The sequence below is a fragment of the Canis lupus genome, chromosome 27 (genome assembly GCF_011100685.1).
Source record: "Canis lupus familiaris isolate Mischka breed German Shepherd chromosome 27, alternate assembly UU_Cfam_GSD_1.0, whole genome shotgun sequence".
Classification (NCBI taxonomy): domain Eukaryota; kingdom Metazoa; phylum Chordata; class Mammalia; order Carnivora; family Canidae; genus Canis; species Canis lupus.
The window spans coordinates 27,761,787-27,779,669 of NC_049248.1; the positions used below are offsets into that span (position 1 = coordinate 27,761,787).

A 17,883-nucleotide genomic window follows, 5' to 3' on the forward strand; every position below is an offset into this window, starting at 1 on the left:
GGGCCATTGCTGGCATCAGTGAGGACTATTGCTTTGGAATGTGAAGAAGAGTTGAGTGGCAGAGCACTTCGATAACAGAAAAGACAAAATTACTAATATCAAATCCTGCTTCTCAGGTACTATGAATACAATACATTCTTGCATCGTAAAGTGTCTTTTCCTAGTAGTGCAGAAAGTGAAGTGCCCTGCTCCTCTTTGTGTTCCAATTTCTGATTGGGAATTAATGCACTATTAGCAACAGTTGCTTTTCACGGTTCAGGAACATTTTGCCATAGTAAACAATTCATACTCCTCTTAAGTTTGTATATATGTAGGGGCTCAGAGGGGTGCGTGGTCTCCTGGGGAGGCCAGCTCTGCGGGGTCTCCATCCACACCTGAGTGAGGTTTTGAGGTTCCTGTACATCACCTTGGCGGTCCACCCCTGTGCAGCAGGAGCTTTGAAAGACTGAAATGACTGGGGAGATTCCAGGATATGGTTGGCAACCTCCTCTTCCTCCCCACAAAGTGTGGTTTGAGATGGAGGAAGTGGCTGTTTTATTCCAATAAAAATAAGTATAAATTGCAAACCACATTGTATATATGGAGATCTGAATGTAATACCATGAAGCATGTTACTCGCTTGATCTTTTCTTTCTTACATTGACAACTGCAGGAACACGGAACGCTAGAATTGATCATTCAATCAGTATAAAAATTCATAATAATATGTGTTAGCTTTTTTCAAAACAGTAAAATAAATATTACCTTATTTGAATAATTTTCCTTTAAAACTTTGATATTCAATAATTTAATTCTTCAGTTTGACTTTATTTTTAAAAGGATTTTATTTATTTATTTCAGAGAGAGAGAGAGAGAGTGAGCACAAGTGAGGGGAGGGGCAAAGAGAGAGGGAGAAGGAGACTTCCTGCTGAGTGCTGTGCCTGAAGCAGGACTCCATCCCAGGACCCTGAGACTGTGACCTGAGCCCAAGTCAGATATTTACCCAACTGAGCCACCCAGGTCCCTCATAGTTTGACTTTATTTTAATAGATAGTTTAAATGTTTTGGTAAAAAACATTAAAAATACTTTTATTTTTTCAAATTTTCCATTTAATTAATCCACATTTTTAAAATGCCAAGTTCATCTCTTTTAAATATAATCTCAATGTATTCTTTAATCCTTTTAATTCTAATCTAAATTAGTATACAAATTATGCTATTGTCTTGATCTTAATAATATAACTAGCAATTTCTTTAAATGCAAGCAAGAAAAATCCATTTGTGGGAATAAATAAGAAATAATTTGTGAGTTATGTATACCTTTATTTTATTACTCACCCAAACTTTATCAACCTATCAAATGAACATTCAGATATGCACAATAAGTTATCTTGATACTTTGGCAACTTTTCATCACACTAAAGTCCTAGCTTTAGGTATGCTATTGTTTTGTAATTCGAAAGTATATTTGTCAAGGTGGGAGAATAGAACTGACCTTATATAGCACTTTGTTAGCTTGAATTGTGTTTTAAATATCTCAATTATTGAAGTTAGTCAATATTTACTTAAACTCCATTTGACTCTTGCATCAGACCTCTTAATACTTAAAGGTAGATGTGGACTGGTTTCCTTTTCAGAATCCTTTGGTTTTTGTTTTGGTTTTTGTTTTTAAAGATTTATTTTAGAGAGAAAAACTCAGAGGGGAGGGGTAGAGGGAAAGAATCTCAAGCAGACTCCCTGACCTGGGGCTCTATCTCACGACTCTGAGATCATGACCTGAGCTGAAATCAAGAATTGGACACTCAATCGACTGGGCCACCCCAGTACCCCAGTAGCCCTTCTCTTATCTTTTTTTTTTTTTTCCTGTGCTACTCTTTGACTTCTAATTGTAGCACTGGCCATAGGCCCTACTAGCAAATCTAGACAAACCATGGGAGCAAAGTAAAAATGCACAGAATCATGATTCAATGGAGAGACATGCCCTACTGGTACGATCTATATTGTGCACAGCGTGGCCCCAGGAAACAGTGTTGATTTAATTAAGCTTACACAGAGATACAAAGCCTCATAACCCACAGTTACTTATTCTCTGAAGTGTAGTAAGTCTCACACTCTTCTGTCCTGTGACATATAAGAGAGATTCCTTCAGTGGAATCTAGCTATAACCATTTGATTCTAGCTATTATTACAAGATCCTTCTTTTAGAATCTAAAGTAATTCCTTTATTGGAGGAGGATAAAATAAGAGAAAACCACTGATCTTGCTTCAAGATTGTGCAGTTACCCTTTTTGTTCATCCATACAGCCCATGACTTTCCACAACTATCTTTTTTTTTTTTCATTTCACACTTGACAAATAAACACTCATCTTCTTCAATTAATAAACTTTTTTAAGAGCAATTTTAGGCTCACAGTAAAATTGAATGGGAAGAATAGAGCGTTCTCATATACCCTCTGCCCCTCCCCACATGCATAACCCCACATTTTCAACACCATACACCAGAGGGATAAATTTGTTATAATCGGTAAATTTACATTGACACATGATTTTCACCTAAAGTTCATCTACAAAGAGAGTTTTAACCCTTCCTTTCCAATCTATGTACCTTTTTTTTCTTGTCTTATTGAAAGTTCCCCTTAAGTTCATAGTTTGCTGAGAGGTAGGTTTGTTGTTGTTGTTGTTGTTGTTTTGGTCATGAATGGGTATTGAATTTTGTCAAATGATTTTTTTCTGCATCTATAGATATGATCATGAGATTTTTCTTCTTTAGCCTGTTGGTGAGATGAACCATAATAATTGATTTTCATATGTTGAACTGGCCTTTCATGCCTGGGATAAACTCCACTTGTTTGTGGCGTATAATTCTTTTTATATATTGTGGATTCAATTTGTTAATATTTTGTTAAGGATTTTTACGCTTATGTTTCATAAGAGATATCAGTCTGTAGTAGTTTGGGGGGTTATTTTGTTTTGTTTTTGTAATGTCTTTTTTTTATTTTGGTATTAGAGTGATGCTGGTTTTGGAGAATAACAAATGATATAGTCCCTCTATTCCTGGAAGAGATTCGAGAGAACTGACATAATTTCTTCCTTAAATATTTGGTATAATTCACCTGCGAACCCATCTGGACCCGGTCATTTCTGTTTTGGAAGGTCATTAATTATTGATTCAGTTTCTTGAAGAGATATAGGCCTATTCAGATTGCCTATTTCTTCTTATGTGAGCTTTGACTGATTGTGTCTTTCAAGGAATCAATCCATTTCATCTAGGTTATCAAATTTGTGAGTATAGAGTTGTTCATAATACTCCTTTATTATCTTTTTTAAGTCCCTGGGATCCACAGCAATTTACCTTTTTTCATTTCTAATGTTAGCAATTTGTGTATTCTTCTTTTCTTACCTAGTAGAAACATCTACTTAGTAGAAAAAAAATGTATTAATTTTCTCTATTGATTTCCTGTTTGCAATTTTATCAATTAATGCCCTAATTTTTATTGTTACTTTTCTTCTGATTAATTTAGGTATAATTTGCTCTCCTTTTTTGATTATCCTGAAGTGGCAGCTTATCTTGTTGATGTTAGATCTTTGTTATATTCTAAAAATACGCATTCAGTGCTAAAAATTTCCTTCTAAGCACTGTTTTCAATCCTACAAATTTCAATAAGCTGCATTTTCACTTTCAGTTAGTTCAAAGTGTGTTTTAATACATCTTGAGACTTCTTCTATGACCCGTCTGTTATTTGGAAATGTGTTTTTCAATTTCCAAGTATTTTTTAATTTCCCAGCTATCTTTTCAGTATTGATTTCTAGTTTAATGATAATGTGGCATGAGATCAGACATTGTATGGTTTCTGTCCTTTTAAATTTGTTAAGGAGTGTTTTATGGCCCAGAATGTAGCCTGTCTTTGTGAACATTCCATGTGAGCTTGAGAATAATGTAAATTATGTGGTTAGATAAAGCAGCCTATAGATGTGGACTATATCTGGTTGACTGATGGTGTTATTGAGTTAAACTCTGTCTTTACTGATATTCTGCCTCCTGAATCTGTCCATTTCTGATAAAGGGAGTGTGGAGGTCTCCAGTATAATAGAGCATTGATCTATTTCTCCTTGCAATCTGATCAGGTTTAAGCTCATGTATTTTGACACCATATTGTTAGATTATTATGTCTTCTTGGAGCATTCACCACATTATCATTCTTTATCCCTAATAACTTTCCTTGCTCTGAAGTCTGCTATTTTGAAATAAATATAGCCACTCTTGCTTTCTTTTGTTAGAGTTAGCGTGGAATATCTTTCTTCATCTCTTTACTTTTTTTTTTTTTTAATTTTTATTTTATTTATTTATGATAGTCACAGAGAGAGAGAGAGAGAGAGAGAGAGAGAGAGGCAGAGACATAAGCAGGCTCCATGCACCGGGAGCCCGATGTGGGATTCGATCCCGGGTCTCCAGGATCGCGCCCTGGGCCAAAGGCAGGCGCCAAACCGCTGCGCCACCCAGGGATCCCTCTTCATCTCTTTACTTTTAATCTCTATGTGTCTTTACATTTAAGGTGGATTTCTTTAGACAGCATATAGTTGGACCTTGTTTTGTGATCCATCCTGACTATCTTTTATTTGGGTTCTTAGAATATTGATATTTAAGGTGATTGTTGGTATAGTTGGATTAATATCTCCCATATTTTTTACTACTTTCTATTTGTTGCTCTTGTTCTTCGCTCTTATTTCTGTCTTTGCTTTGCCTTTTGTGGTTTTAACTGAATACTTTATATTTCATTTTCCTCTCATTTCTTAGTATAGTAATTATACTTCCTTTTTTACTTTTTTTTAAAGTGATTTCCCTAGAGTTTGCAATAAACATTGACAACTAATCAAGTCCACTTTCAGATAACACTGTATGGTTTCATGGGTAGTGAGTACCCTGTAATAACATAGTATTCCCAACTCCTCCTTTCTACCTATCATTGCTATCATTCATTTACATAAATATATATCTATACATAAGCATATATAGTCAAATACAATGCTGATAATGTTATTTTGACTAACCCAACAGTTGTTAAATCAATGAAGAATAAGAAAAATAAAAGATTTTATTTTCACTTATTCATTTACCAACACTCTTTCTTTGTCTACATTGATCTGAATTTCTGACCTATACCATTTTCTTTCTCTCAAAAGAACTTAACATTTCTTCCAAGGCAGTTCTACTGGCAGCAAGTTCTCTCAATTGTTACTTGTTGGAGGAAGTCTTTATTTCCCTTTCACTTTAGAAGGATAATTTCACAGGGTACAGAATTCTAGACTGGAGATGGCTGGGTTTGGTTTTTGTTTGTTTGTTTTTTCTCGACATTTTAAATATTTCATTCCGCTTTCTGCTTGCTCGCATGTCTTCTGAGAAGTTGGATACAATTCCTATTGTTGTTCCTCTATAGCTGCAGCATATTTTCCTCTTCTCTCAAGACTTTTTATCCGTGATTTTATGAAATTTAAATATGAAATGCCCAAGTGTAGTTGTGTGTGTATTCTTGTTTATTTTTAAATCTTTATCCTGATATTTTCTGAGCCTTCTGGATCTGTAGTTTGGTGTTTAACACCAGTTTGGGGGAATTCTCAATCATGAATGCTTCAAATATTGCTTCATTCCTTTCTTTCTTCCCCTTCTGGCATTCCCATTATGCATATGTTACACCTTTAATAGTTGTCTGAAGTCCTTTGATATTCTGTTCTTGTTTTTCTATTGCTTTTGTGTGTGTGTGTGTGTGTGTGTGTGTGTGTCTTGTTTTTCAGTTTTGGAAATTTCTGTTGTCATATCCTCAGTCTCAGATTTTTTCCTCAGCCATGTCCCATCTGTTAATGAGCCCATCAAAGGCATTCTTCATTTTTCTTATAATGTTTTTGATCTCTAGCATTTATTTTTTATTCTTTCTTAAAATTCCTAACTCTTTGCTTATATTATCCATTTGTTCTTGCCTGTTGTCTACTTTTACAATTAAAGCCCTTAGCATTTTGGGGCACCTGGCCGGCTCAGTTGGAAGAGCATACAACTCTCGATTTCAAGGTCATGAGTTCAAGCCCCATGCTGGGTGTAGAGATTACTTAAAATAAAAACTTAGAAAAAATAAATAAAGCTCCAAGCATCTTAATCATTTGGTTTTATTTTATTTTTAAATTCCTGATCTGATAATACCAACATTCCTGCTATATCTGACTCTGATTCAGATGTTTTTTCAATGTCTTCAAACTGTGTTCATTGCCTTTAGTATGCCTTGTAATTTTTTGTTGAAATTTGGATATGAGTACTGGGTAAAAGGAACTGAAGTAAAAAAGCATTTAGTAATATAATGATAAAGTGTGTGGAGAAGGGAAGCCTACTATATTCCAATGATTATATCTCGGTCTTTTGATGAACCTGTGCCCCTAGGCTGTGAACTTTATAAGTGCTTTTATGTTTCCCACCTCCCACCTCTTAAATGGGATAGGAGAGCTAGAGGGGCTGGAGTTGGGTATTTTCATTACCACAGTTAAGTTAGGCTCAGTAAAACCCCAACAGTTTAGGTCGCAATATAACAGTTTCTCATGAGGGTAAGCCTTCTTAAGAACAGAATGTTCTGGGCAGCCCTGGTGGCTCAGCAGTTTAGTAGCCTTCAGCCCAGGGAGTGATCCTAGAGTTCTAGGATTGAGTCCCATGTCAGGCTCCCTGCATGGAACCTGTTTCTCCCTCTGCCTGTATCTATGCCTCTCTCTCTTTCTGTGTCTCTCATGAATAAATTAAAAAAAAAAAAAGAAAGAAAAGAATGTTCTGGCTTATTTCAGATGATTCCTTTTTCCCTCTTCCTGCTTGAAGCATCAGGGAATTATTCTCCTATATTCACTGTGAGGATTTGGTGGAGGAATTAAAACACAAAGAAGTGTGCCACCCTCCCACCCATTAATGGGTCCCCTGGAATTTTTAATTCACAGTTGTCCACACTGAGTCTCCAGCAATTCATCAAATATAGTTCAGGTTTTCTTACTTGGAACTGATAACTCAGAGATTTCTTCTCATTGGTTCCTACTCCTGTCAGTTATTACTTTTTATATCCTCTTGTTTGTTTCTCCAATTTCAGTGGTAGCAGTCTGCCCTGTGATTTCACTTCTCTATCAAATCTAAAAAAGGTTGTTGACTTTTCGGTTGGTTCAGCTTTCGACTTGTTAGGATGGAATGGCAACTGATAGCATTCTTTTTTTAATTAAAAAATTTGAAAAATATATTTAAATAAATGCATGAGTGTGATCATATGATACTGTAATTTACATTTTAGTCTTTCTTTTTCTTTGTCCACCTTTGCCTTGTGTTCCTCCTTCTAACTTCCTCGACAAGCTTTAGCGCCTCTCTTTTAAAACCCAGGATAACATGTTAATAACCTCGTATGTATCCTTCCATGTTTTTCTCCATGCTTTCATAGACCTATATATCTATGTACAATTACATATTCAAAGTTATTGGATATTGGTTTAATAGGAACGTGACCATATCATACATGTTTTTCAGCATGTTACTTCTTCACAAACCAAACCTCTTGGAAATTAGTGCAATTCAATTGGCATAGCTTTAACTTATTCTTTTTAATGTCTGTATGACAGTCAATAGAGAGAATATGGATTTAATTAATTCAGCTGTAACCCTATTGTATTCTCAAAATAGGATTCTCAAGAGCATTCTTGAAAGACTCTTGATGTTTATGACCCAAGGTTTAAGAAACCATCACCTCAGAGTACACTATACTTGGAACCAGGAAATACTAGTCCTCACCTGTTACACTTTAACAATTGTCAATAAAGGTGGTATATAATTTTTTAAAGACCTATATATCTACATAGGAAAAAGAAAAAAAAAAAGGTAAAAACCCACATCAGTTGCTTCATAAAAGGGCCAGATAATGAAAAACAATTCTCCTTTTACCAAAGAAACTCCTCAGTAGAGTAGGAAACAATACTCTGCTAGTGCTGACACAGCCACGGACCATCTAAATGAGTGAGTGAGATTGGCAGGATTCTGAGATGGCCTCCAAAATCACGCACTCTAGTTTATATGCTCTGTATAACCCCATCCCCTTAAACAGGTGGGACTGTGCCTACAATGGGTTTCACTCCTGGGAGTACCTTGTATGATGAAAGTGAAAGCTGATTTTGAGTTAATCAAAAGGGAGGCTATCCTAGGTGAGCCTTACATAATCACAGCTTTTCAAAGGGTCAGAGATTTGAAGAAAGAGATACTTTCTTCTTTTACCTTTAAAGAAGCAAACAAAAGTGCTGCTAGAGTGCACATGGTTAGAACTAGAAGATGGCCTCTAAGAGCTGGAAGCAAACCCTGGCCAACAATCCTTAAAAACATGGGCCACTCAGACCTATAGCTCCAAGGAACTAAATCCTTTCAACAATGAGGAGCTTGGAAGAGGACCCCTAGCCACAGATGAGAGATTAGAGCCTAGGCCGTCTCAGCATTGTGAAATCCTGAACAGAGAACCCAGCAACTTCATGTCGGGATGACTGACTTACAAAACTTCAACACAGTAAATGGGTATTGTTTTAAAGCACTAAGTTTATGGTAATTGGCTATGCAGCAATAGAAAACTAATACAGTGACCATGGACGAGACATGAACTCCAGGCTTTACCAAGCTGAGGTAAGATAATAGGCCTAAAGGACTAGCTTCCCAGTTCCAGAACATTATATTTTTAGGATTCTACTCTAGATGAAAATCAAACCTCTGTTTCCTTGATACTATCAGTCAACAGAAACAGTCTGTGTTTAAAGAGATAGCATTCTTTTGGAAGACTGGGTTTATTCACAACCTTCCACTTGACAATGTCATTAGAATGATTTGACATACTACTTTTTTTGTCTGGCACATTTTGTAAGTATTTTGCATATTAAATAAAAGCCTCTAGGCAGATTTATAAAGAAACATTTATTATATGGGGTTGAATAAAATGGTAAGTCACTAGCAATAGTGAGAGAGAGAAGACTTTAAAAGTAGAGGTCAGTTGTAATAGCCTATTTCTCAACATCGACCATGAGCAACAACGGTTTTGAGATAAAACCCTACAGGCTGCCCTATAATCAGATTAGCATGGAGCTGAATTTGTATTAGCAGGAATTGTGTATGTACCACGTGTGAGGATCCTAGAACAATAGGACATATTTCACAAAATCAGAACACTTTGTCGTTTTAGCTGCATTTGAGACCCATTAGAGACTGTATTTTGCAAAACGATGAAATCTTTAGTATGTTCCCTGCCTATCCCTTCAAAGGTGAATGAGAATTTTAAGATAACTCTATAAAAATACCCACTTGCAAAGGTCTTGATCCATCTACCTCTCTTTTGAAATAAAACAAAAAAACAAATATGTACAATTCCACCACAAACAAATTGCTCCTACTCATTTCCTAGGGCTGCTGTAAAATGGCTTAAGCCACAGGAATTAATTCTCCCACAATTCTAGAGCTAGAAATCTGAAATCAAGGTGAAAGCCACTCTCCTTGCAGATGGCATAGGGAGGAATCCTTCCTTATCTTCCAGCTTCTTGGTTTCCTTGTTTGTTTGTTTTGTTGTTGTTGTTGTTGTTTTTGTTTGTTTGTCTGTTTGCCTCATGGCTCCAATCTCTGCCTTGTCTCCGTATCACTTTTTCTAACATGTAGGTGTCTCAAATCCTCCTTTGCCTTTCTCTTATAAAGGCATTTGCCATTGGGTTTCAGGCCCACCTCAATAATCCAGGATGAATCACTCTCAAGATCTTTAACTTTATTACATGCAGAGGTTCTTTCATCCAAATAAAGTAATATTCATGGGCTTCAGATATTTGTACCAGGATATATATATCTTCTGGGAGTCACCATTCAACCTACTATACTGCCTCTTTTTTTTTTTTTAGATTTTATTTATTTATTTAGGAGACAGTGTGAGAGAGAGAGAAAAAGAGAATGTGCACATGAGCAGGGGCAGACTTCCCTGTTGAGCAAGGACCACAATGTGGGGCTCAATGTGGGACTTGATCCCAGGGCCCTGGGATCATGACTTGAGCAGAAGGCAGATGCTTAACCAACGAAGCCACTCAGGGGCCCCTACACTGCCTCTTTTTCTTTTTTTCTGTTTAGAGTTGAATCTTCCTCTTTTCCACCCACCTCCTTCATTCATATGTTGAAATCCTGACCCTCAGTACCTCAGAATATGACCTTATTTGGGAACAGTTTGTTGCAGATGTAATAAACTAAGTTCAAATGGGGTCTTTAGGATGAGCCCTAATCCAGTATGACTCGTGTCCTTATAAAAAGGGGAAATTTGGACATCATAGAGAACACCATGTGAACATGAAGGCCAAGATTATATTTCTACAAGCCAAAAAAAGCCAAAAATTACTAGCAAACCACCAGAAGCTAGGTGGGAGGCCTGAAACATTCTCTTCACAGCCTGCAGAAGGAAGAACCCTGCAGACACTTCTTCTTGGACTTCTAGCCTCCGGACTGTAAGACAATGAATTATCTACACTTAAATATCATTTTAAAAAGTGACAATCAAATTACAATTTTGTAATCTATAATCATGTTGCATTTTATTTGCCTACATTCCACCATTCCACCGGGAGTATGTTTATCTTCTACCTTATAAACAACGCTGTAGTAAACCTGTAACTTTGTCCATATGGCATTTCCCTTTTTGTAGATTATTTCCTTTGGATATAATCTAAAAAAATGGGCATTGTTTATCAAAGTTTAGAACAATAAGAAAAATTTTGAGTGAATATGTTATACCCTGGAAATGTGTTGCTAAATTACTTTCCAAAGAGTTGTAACAATTTACCTTCTAGGGACTGCCTGATGAGAGAATTCAAAGTGTTCTCAACAACCCGTGACAGTATCATTTCAAGTAGTGTCATACACGTTTGGAGAACACAATCAGGTGTATTCTCCCGTGGGAGGAAGGGGAACAAAAAGTCGATTTGCTTGGTCCTAACTTTCTCTCTCTTGCTGTCAGGCTATCACCAGAGGAAATTAGCCCCGGTGTCTTTAGGCTACACTTTGCTTGCCATGACCAAAGAGAGCTCAGGCAAAGAGAACTCCAAGTGGGTATGAATTCTTTTTAATGCAAGAGAACTCCCGTTTCATTCATTGTAACGTTCATGAATTACATGTTATCTCTTTAATCGTGTGCAGACCGTCGTGATGAGGACAGTGAAGACAGCTTGTGAGAAGGGCAATATTCATTTTGGTTTTTTTCTTAACACACCATATTGATTCGGGAATGTTATCTTCCACCTTCTTCAAGGAATTAGGTTGGGCGTTGGCCCGCATTCAGCACTTGCGTGCTGCGGACTGGGACGGCTCCGCTCCCCCGCCTGCCCTCCCCAGGTCTCCCCCCTGACGACCGATCCGGCTTTGGCCGTTTACATAGCAAAATGACCAAACCGAATCTGCAAAGAAGCCACCAGGCTAAGAAGCAAAACATCTCCCGTCCGCCCACCCCGCTTTTCCTTCTGAATCTGTCTGAAGCGCTGCTGAGCAAAGCTGGCGCGCTGCTGCTTCTGCAGCTCCATCCCTGGTCCCTTCTCGTCTCCCATCCACCTGCCCACTCCCCCCTGCACCCCCCCACCCACCCCGACCCCCTACGCAGACAGAGCCTCAAGTCTGCCCTCCAAACCCCGGGGGGGAGTAGGGCGGGCCTCCACTCCTGCAGGATTTTCAGAAGGACGCTGCGCCGGTGGGTCCTCGCCTCCGCAGAGCGGAGCAGATACAAGAGCATCCCTCCCACAGTGGGGGGGGGGGGGGGTACCCACAAGCTCAGTGACCTCGGATTTTGAGCCTGTATTTTCTCCTCGGGTGGATGGGGGGGGAGGTGTGCCCTCCAAGCATTCAGACTAGAACCCCAGACTTTCTGTCTCTGTCTCCCCCCTCCACTTCCCTCCTCCTCCTCCTCCTCTGTTTCTCTCGCAAGGTGTGGGAGCTCTTCTTTTCGAGGCCAGAGAGGGGCGCCTTTCTAGCTCCCTTTCCCCTCACCCTCACCCATCGATTAAAAAAAAAAAAAAAAAAAAGCCCGGGAGTAATAGCGAGCGGCCGTGCTGGGTGCCGAATGAATGGGAGCCGCGGGCGGGCCTGCGCCGGCCCTCGCCAGCCCCGCGCGCTCCTCCCGCCGCGGGCCGAGGCCGCCGCCGCCGCCGCCGCCACTGCGCCCCGCGCCCAGGCCGCGGCGGCAACGGGGAAGGTCGGAGGGAGGGTGGTTTCCTCCCGCCCCACACCCAGCCTCGGAGCCGGATATATAGTGTCACGTTTGGGAGGCGAGAGCGAGAGGCTTCCCCGCGCCGGAGCCCCCGCGGGCCTCGCAGGACCACTAGTTGAGCCCGCGCCCGCCGCGCCCAGGACCAGGTACGGCAGCGGCCGCCGCCCGGCGCCCGGGACCACGCGCCTCGCAGGCCACGCGGGGCGGGGGGCCGGGGGCTGGGGGCTGGGGGCTGGGGGCGGGCGCGGCGGCGGCGCGGGAGGGGCGGGTCCCTACGGCCCGGGAGCCCGGGGGCAGCGCTCCGGGCGGCTCCAGCCCCGGCTGCCCGGCCCGGCCCGGCCCCCGGCCCCCGGCCCCCGGCCCCCGGCCCCCGGCCCCGCGCAGGGGCGCCCGGGCGGAGCGGCCCCGCGGGGGGGACGTGGGAGCCGCGCTGGGCGGCCCGGAGCGCGGAGGGAGGGAGAGCCGGCGGGGGACCGGCGCCCGGGAGGGCCTGGCGGCGGCCCTCCGCACCCCCGGCTACGCCTGAAGAGTGCGCGGCCCCCGGGGCCACGTGCCGGCCGGCCCGGTCCGCGGCCTCCCAGCGCCGGAGGGAGCCGGCGCGCCCCCGGACCCCGCGCCCCGGACCCCGCGCCCCGGACCCTCCCGCCGCCGCGCCCGCCGCGCCCGCCCCGCCGAGGCCGCGGCCCCCGGGCTGAGCAGCGCAGGGGCGGCCGGCGGGGTCCGCGGCTCCGGGGACCTGGCCGCGTCTCCCTGCGGCCTGGGCGTGGTGCAAAGAGCGGGGCGGGGGGAGCCCGGAGACGCCGGGCAGCCGCCGGGCCATCCCGTTCGCTCCAACCGGCTACGAGCCACCGCACTCCTGGACACCCGGGAGAGCGTCCCATCTGCCAGGCTCCTCCTGCGCCTTGCGGGGTGCGTAGAGTTCGTGGATGAACACTTCTTCTTCCGTGGAGGGGTGGCCTGCTGTGAGCAACCAGGTCTTTGGTGCATCTGCAGGAGCTTTGGTGGCTGGGGACCGGGTGGGGTGCTCCATGGGACCATGTGGGGTGCTCCACGGGACCGTGTGGGGTGCTCCATGGGACCGTGTGGGGTGCTCCACAGTCTCCACGGGACCGTGTGGGGTGCCCCATGGGATCGTGTGGGGTGCTCCACGGGACCGTGTGGGGTGCTCCATGGGACCGTGTGGGGTGTTCCACGGGACTGTGAGCTAGGGCAGGGCAGGGACAGCTGAAGAACCCAGAAAGGTTAATCGGATGTTTCTACTTGTTCGACGTGCATCGAGAGAAGTTTGACACGGTGAGAAAGGAAATCGGAGAATTACCGTGTGGTTTCTTTCTTTTATTTTTTTTTAAAGATTTTATTTATTTATTTATTTATTTATTTATTTATTTATTTATTTATTTATTTATTTACTTATTCATTCATTCATTCGAGACACAGAGAGGGAGAGAGGGAGAGACACAGGCAGAGGAAGAAGCAGGCTCCACGCAGGGAGCTGGATGCGGGACTCGATCCCGGGACTCCAGGGTCACCTCCCGCCCTGGGCCGAAGGCGGGTGCTAAACCGCTGAGCCACCCAGGCGTCCCTACCGTGTGGTTTCAATTGCTCAGCTCTCTACCCCCAATTCTGTGAGTTGGACATCTGGCTGAGGGGCAAGAATATTTCGGCTGAAAAGGCAAAGGACTAAAGAAGCCACTCGAATTGCGAGAAGAGGCTTTTCAGTAAAACGCACGTTAGGGATATTTGTTTGTGAGACTCCCAAGAGATGGCCATGGTGTTTTACCGCCCGCCCCGCCCCCCCCCCCCCCCCCGACTAGGGTATTGAAATATTTCATCTGGAGTGTGTCTCAGGGTGCATATCTTTAGAGGACTCTTTCTATTTCTGCGGGCATTTTCTGCACCTTCTTTTTTAAAACCGATTCCTGCCTCACTCCTACACCGAGAGTTGGTGAATCTTACCGTGAAGCATTTCTCCTTTATTTGAAGGAGGGAGTGTGACATCTCATTACAAAAGAAGGGAAGCTTTCTTTAAGGGGGCAAAAGATCAATCAAAGAGCTAATATTTGGGTGTCACGTTGGGGTTCATAAAGAATTTGATCACCTTGAACATCTCTCCATTTGCTCTCCTATCATCTGAAGATGCAGTTTGAGTGTATTTCTTTCTGGCAACATTTGGGCAGCCTTAAGAATTCTGTGTTTTTTTGGATTAACTCTGGTGCAGTCATGAAAACTCACTCATTCACAGGCAGTCTCCAGAAGGATCATGCACAGTGACCACCAGCCTGCTTGTCCCTAACATTCTTGGCTCTGTGAGAACATTTTTTTTACTCTTGAAGAGGCATTCTTGATGCTTTATTTTGTTAACAGACCACTTTAAGAATCTGATAAAAAAAAAAAAAGCTATAGAATATGAAAAACAAACATATGCACATTAGCAAAGAATTCTGCCTACAATTTCAGGAGTTCACAGCCTCCTTGATACCCAACCAAGTATCAGATGTGCAGAGGCCCTGCGCAGGGCCGGCTTCACGGAAAGGCAAACTGTGCAGTCACAGTTTAATGAAGGACTCCGGGCTTGGTTTAATGTTCTGCTGTCACTGTCAGCTGTCTTAATAATTTTCAAACAAAGAGCTCCAAATTTTCATTTTATACTGGATCCTGCAAATTCTGTACCCAGCCCTGACCCCAGGTTAACCATCCTGTTCTAGAAATTACTGAATAACAGTGTTGTGATAGAGTGATCCTACATTTCAAGTGAATTCTGCAACACAAACCTGGAAGTTAGCTGCTAGATACCTATATCATTAAGCCCCTCCTCCTCGTTCCCAGTTTCCATGCTGACCAAATAAAGCTAACACACTAGATCTGCTACTGTATTCATCTTAAAAGGTTGTTGTGATGATACACTTAGGTAAAGAGATAATAACTGTAGATATATCTTCTTCCCTTGAACAGTTTTATGCTAACAAAGATCCTATTCTTATAGGCTTAACTTTTCTATTCCATGTTTCAGAAGTAGCCTGAGGAAGATCAGTGGCAGGACTTGTTTAATAACCGTTATATTTTGGTGGGGAAGAAAATAAAACAAAAAGTAGCTAAGATATTCAGTATTTATTTATTTTTTTTTAATTTTTTATTTATTTATGATAGTCACACAGAGAGAGAGAGGCAGAGACATAGGCAGAGAGAGAGGCAGGCTCCATGCACCGGGAGCCCGATGTAGGATTCGATCCTGGGTCTCCAGGATCGCGCCCTGGGCCAAAGGCAGGCGCCAAACCACTGCGCCACGCAGGGATCCCGATATTCAGTATTTAAATAGTCCTTAAAAACCACTATTTGGACAAGATTGGGATTGGCAAGTAAAAGTGCAGAATAACTTATTGGATCCCCAAGATGATTTCTGAATTAAATGGCTCTTTGGATCCAACTCATCCAAAAATCGGACAATGAGAAGCCGAGTGAATGATTGAAATCTTTTTGCTTCATTTAAGTTCTAAAAATCCATATTTTCCAAATCTTGAGCAAGTCATTCTTTTAAATATTCTAAGAGATACCTAGAAGGATAATGTACACCCAGTCCTCTACCAAGCTGTCTTCACCTCTTTTAACACTAGGGTCGCTGGGAAACTTCAGGCAAGTTCTCTGTCTCGACTTTCCTCCCTTAACTATTTATCTTTATCCCAGCTTTTATTCCCAGTATGATGGCAACACACTCCAAAATGTTGAGGAAGAGAACAGTGAAAGGAAATGAGTCAAATTCCCATATCAAAGTCTGAAAATGAGGACAGTAAAAGTGGTAGCTAGAGGCTCCTTTCATACAACTACTCTGCAGAGGCATGTTGTGTACTTTAGGTTATGAAGTACCAGGTCTTGTGCTTGATAGACTTATGACATCATTGGCAAGACAAACTATAAAGATAAGGTGTTAATTAACATTAACAGATGAGTTGTTACACGGCAATATAAGAGCACACACTAAATGACTGGTACAGAATATAAGTACAACGAGTTTCCAAGAACAGGAAAAACTGAAATGGCTAAGGAAGCTTTAGAGGAGAGTTCCAGGAGACGTTCCTTAGAGCTCTGCTCCCAACAGAGATGAATGATTGAGTGTTCTGGGTGATTAGTGTGCAAAATAATGAAAATCTGGTTGGACCTAAAATTTCATGTGGGAAAAGGCTGGAGATAAAACCATTAGAGAACTTTGCAGTAGCTAGCTTCATTCATGTGCTAAATCATTATTAAGCCTCTTCTGTAACTAGACACAGTGCCAGTTTTTCCACATTTAGTGTTGAATAAAGCAGATGTGTTCCCCATCTTGCGGAACTTACAGACTTTTAAGAAAATAAAATGTAATAACAAATTGTTGGAAGTAGAATGAAGAAGAACAAGGCGCTATTTAAAAAAAAAACAATACAGGAGGGGTACCTGGGTGGCTCAGGTGGTCGTGTCCAACTCTTGATTTCAGCTCCGGTCTTGATCTCAGGGTCCTGAGATCGAGCCCTGTGTTTCATGTTTCAGGCTCCACACTCAGCAGGGAGCCTGCTTGAGTTTCTCTTTTCCTCTCCTCTCTGCCCTGCTCGCAAGCACTCACTCTCTGAAATCAATAAATCAATAAATCTATCTTTAAAAAAATACACAGGAACCAATTCAGATTTGATGCTCTGGGAAGGTCTCATGGACAATGAAAGATTTACATTGATATTTGAAAGAAGCTTGGGGGGTTAGCTTGGGAAAAAAAGAAAAGGAAGGAAAAGCATCTGGGTAGAGAAAGTAGCAAATTGGAAGGCGGTTAGGAGAGGAAAAGCCTGGAAGTGTTCAGAGGACAGAAAGGAAGCACATGTGGCCGGAGTTTGGTGAGGAGATTGCCAAGAGGCTAGACATGAGTGTGGGAAAGAAACACTCTGCTTGTGTAACACCTCACAGATTTTGACAGAGATTTTGAATTTTATTTTGGTGGGAAGCCGCTGAAGATTTTGATGCCATATTTTAAAGAGATCTTTATGAGTGCAATAAGGACAAAGGACAAGAAGGATAAAGGATTGGCAGGAGGATGACCAGTTAGGCAGAGTGCCGATGACAGTACTGACAGGGAAAGTGGAGAGAAGTGGACAGACTTGAGATGTATTTCGAAGGAGAATTGGTAGAACTTGTTGATAGGTTGGAAATGAGAGGTGTGTGAGGCAAAAAGAAGTGAGAGAATGAATTCTTTCAGTCAGATACTGCTGAAAGTTTGTAATCCAAAGCAATAGACTCATGTGCGTATGATTTAGAGTTGCCACAAGAACTGAAAAATGAAATGGAAGCTGGTAACCCTGCCTGGAACCTCTGGAAAATATACCAGGCTGTTGGGGTAGAGGTGAGAGAGAGAGGAGGGAGATACTTTTGCTTTTCATACTATCATTTATACTGTTGGGATTATTTTTAAACCATCATATAGTTTATCACCTCTGTAAAAGTTACTGTAGTAATAAATATGGCTCCTGTTTTGCTGGCTTGGCCACATGAATAGAATATAGAGTCATTTCCTAAAATGAAAAAAATTAGGAGAGAAAGGTTTTATCCTTATCAAAGTGGATTGGTTCTAAAACATAATTCAGTCCCCTGCTTAAAGCCTTTCTATGCTTCCCCCTTGTTTATATCAGCATTT

At 41.9% G+C, this 17,883-nt stretch overlaps 1 protein-coding gene across 2 annotated transcripts in view; it reads left to right on the forward strand.

The window, feature by feature from the left end:
• Window positions 1–12,161: 12,161 nt before the first annotated feature.
• The window catches only part of FAR2 (fatty acyl-CoA reductase 2), a 131,697-nt gene continuing 125,975 nt past the window's right edge, over window positions 12,162–17,883 (forward strand). For both annotated transcript variants that reach the window (XM_038577163.1, XM_038577164.1), the window contains exon 1: window positions 12,162–12,382. The gene's annotated coding sequence lies outside the window, so the exon portion shown is untranslated. The remainder of the gene's footprint in view (window positions 12,383–17,883) is intronic.